This window comes from Triticum urartu, chromosome 3A, assembly GCF_056163025.1.
Source record: "Triticum urartu cultivar PI428250 chromosome 3A, HENAU_Tu73, whole genome shotgun sequence".
NCBI classification, from domain to species: Eukaryota; Viridiplantae; Streptophyta; class Magnoliopsida; order Poales; family Poaceae; genus Triticum; species Triticum urartu.
Window position 1 is genome coordinate 150,369,741 of NC_141875.1, and position 2,491 is coordinate 150,372,231.

Below are 2,491 nucleotides of genomic sequence, written 5' to 3' on the forward strand. Positions count from 1 at the left end.
CTCAAGAGACTTTGGGATCTGCACCCAAAGAGCAGGTTGTGGCAGAAAAGAAAAGGAAAGAGAGGGTTAAGAAGACCACTGCCAGAGTGCTTGGGAGATCTTCAATAAAGAAAGACTCTGAAGAAGAGGAAGAGGAAGAGGATGCAGCACTAGCACCCAAAGCTCAAAAGCTTATGGGAGATGCTATAAGGGCAGGGGCTGTTCCATCTAAGCCTAAGACTGCTCCTAAGACTGCTGCTCCAGCTCCAAAGCCAAAACCAAAGAGGAGCACCAGGAACATCCCTACTGAGGAAAAGAACAAGGCCCCAGTGCCTAAAGCTACAATGGAAGAAGAAGATGATGAGTCACATGTCTTGAGGAAGTTGAAGCCAAAAATTCCAGATCATAATGATGCTCATCCAGTAGCTGAGAACATGAAGATAAGGAAGGATTCAGGATTGAGGCTATGGAGAGAGTCAGATCCATATGCCACCAGAAGAAGAACTGATGTGGACTACAGGTTCCATACCAAGGAACAACAGGACTTCTGTGAGACAGTGTTGCTTGACAAGAAGCCAATAATGTGTGACATGAGATGGGTCGATTGGACATTCATTGAGGAAAATGAGGATCACTTCCCTGGTGTATATGATAGCTTCAAGGCGTGTGGAGTCGATGAGTTTGTGGCTTAGAAGCTCACAAAGTGGAATGATGAGCTCATCATGCAGTTCTAATCCACAACTCATTTCTACCCAGATGGAAGGATTGTATGGATGTCTGAAGGCACTAGGTACTAGTCAACAGTTGCAGAATGGGCTCGGTTGATCAATGCCCCAGAAGAACAAGAAGATGACTTGGATGTCTATGCCAAGAAGAAGAAGGATCACAACACCATGGAACACATGTACAAAGAGATCCCAGATGCTGCTCTTGAGACACACAAGTTTGGATCAGTACATTACCTTCTGTCAGGCTTGCCAACAATCAACTGGATCCTCAGGCACACTCTCTTGCCAAAGTCAGGTGATCACAAGATGATCAGAGGTCACTCCATCAACGTGTTGCACATTTTTTATGTTCCACAGAAGTTCAAGGTCATGAGCCTAATTGTGGAAACCATAAAGGGGACAGCTGCAGATCAGCAGAGGAGTTGTGGGTATGCCCCACAGATTCAGGAGCTGATCAACTCCAAGATGGGCACTGGCACATATCTACTAGACAATGAGCACCTGTCCATCTACCTAGACTTTGAGGACAACACTGTGGTGATGGATGAAAATGAACCATCTTCTATGCACGCACAAGCCAAGAAGGAGAAGGCAAGGGCTGAAAAGGCTGCAAAGATGCCAACCACTAAAGAGGCATTTCATTATCTTCTGAAGAGCAAGCAAGATCAGCTTGTCTACTTGATTGCCTCCACTCTGAGGATTGAGAAAGGATTGGCTACCCTGACTCAAAACCAGGAGAGCTTGGAGAGGATCGTGGAGCAGAAGTTCTATGACTTAGATGTGAAGGTCACTGAGATCCAGTCAGTCGTTGAGCAACTTCAGGATGAAGTGCAGGAGAAGAAGGGAAAGTCTACCACTGATGCTTTTGCTAGAGTGCCCAGAGGACAAAGATATGCTGCAGTGCCTGTTCCAAACACCAGAGCAACTTCATCTGCACCAGCTACAGCTTCAGTGCCACCAGCTCTAGCACCTACTCCACCAGCTCCATCTACATCGACCAATGCCTTCGTCCTTGGAGTTCTGTCTACACCACCACCTGAAGACCAAGCCTGAGAGTCGATTTAGCACTATGCATTTTTTATGAACTTTTTGGTAACTTGTTTCCAAAGGGGGAGAAAATGTATAGATCATAGGCTTCGAGAGAGAGTGTTGCTTTTGTTCTCTCTTGCGTTTCTCCTTGGTGGTTGAACTTTTTTATCTGCTCGTTTGAGATACTTTATACTTTGTGCTTACTTGGATGATCATGTGTTTGATCATATACTACCTTTATGCTTGTTGGATGACATTATCCTTTTATATTTCATATGATCACTCACTTTGCTTGGTGATGAGTGCCTGTATTTTAATTATTATCATTTTGAGCGCTCCACCAAGATGTATGTGACATGGAAGAGTAACCCATGATCCTAACTCTTTGTGCATTTGCACTCCAAAGCAAATCTTAAACTATGCACAAATTTAGGGGGAGCTCTTGCTTTTCACATACTTCTCAAAGCGACAATGTTTTTCACTCTTATTATCATTTGTCGAAGCTTTGATCTATATGTTGTCATCAATTACCAAAAAGGGGGAGATTGAAAGTGCAACTATCCCTAGGTGGTTTTGGTAATTCCTAACAACATATAGCTCATTGATCTAATGCTATTTCAAGATTAATATCTCAGGAAAGCAAAATGATTGGCATGGCATGGATGAGAAAAGTGGACCCCTCAAAATGCTAAGGTTAAAGGATTGGCTCAAGCTCGAAGCTCAAGACTCTACATTTTCCATTTTAGTGATCCAAG